Consider the following 921-nt stretch of genomic DNA (forward strand, 5'->3'; position numbering starts at 1 on the left):
AATGGTCCCCGATGCTTCTCATTCCTTTATTGCTTCGAGAGCCATAGAGAGATTGGGTTTGATCAGTTCTGAGTTAGAGTATCCTCTCTGGGTCAGTGGACCCAAATGCGACCCATCAGTGGCAATGTCAGTCTGTCGTTTCAGTCCAGTGTTCATAGAGGGTAGATGCCTTCCAGCTGACCTTATGGTTCTAGACTTGACAGATTTTGATGTCATTCTAGGGATGCATTGGCTATCTGCATATAGTGCTACTTTGGACTGCAGAGAGAAGATAGTTAGTCTCAGAGACCAGGATGGGTCAGAGTGTGTCTTCAGAGGAGACAGGAGAGGTACACCCAGAGGTTTGATTTTATCCCTTCAGGCTCGTCTTTTGCTTAGGAGGGGTTGTCAGGGGTTTCTAGCTCATGTGAGAGAGCTAGACAGTCAGGTTAGGGAACCAGCTTCGCTACCGGTAGTCCGAGAGTTTCCAGATGTTTTCCTAGACGAACTTCCAGAACTACCACCTGGTAGGGAGATAGAGTTTGAAATCGAGTTGCTGCCTGATACCAGACCTATCTCTATTCCTCCCTACAGGATGGCGCCAACAGAGTTAAGAGAGTTGAAAGAACAGTTGCAGGACTTGGTGGATAAGGATTTCATCCGCCCTAGTACCTCACCTTGGGTGCTCCAGTGCTCTTTGTCAGAAAGAAGGATGGATCCCTCAGACTTTGTATCGCCTACAGACAATTGAACAAGGTCACTACCAAGAATAGGTATCCTCTACCTAGGATTGATGATCTATTTGACCAGCTAGCTGGAGCAGGTTGTTTCTCTAAAATAGATCTGAGATCCGGGTATCATCAGTTGAGAGTCAGAGAGGCAGATGTGCCAAAGGCAGCTTTCAGGACCAGATATGGGCATTATGAGTTCTTGGTGATGCCG

This window comes from Manihot esculenta, chromosome 12, assembly GCF_001659605.2.
Source record: "Manihot esculenta cultivar AM560-2 chromosome 12, M.esculenta_v8, whole genome shotgun sequence".
Classification (NCBI taxonomy): Eukaryota; Viridiplantae; Streptophyta; class Magnoliopsida; order Malpighiales; family Euphorbiaceae; genus Manihot; species Manihot esculenta.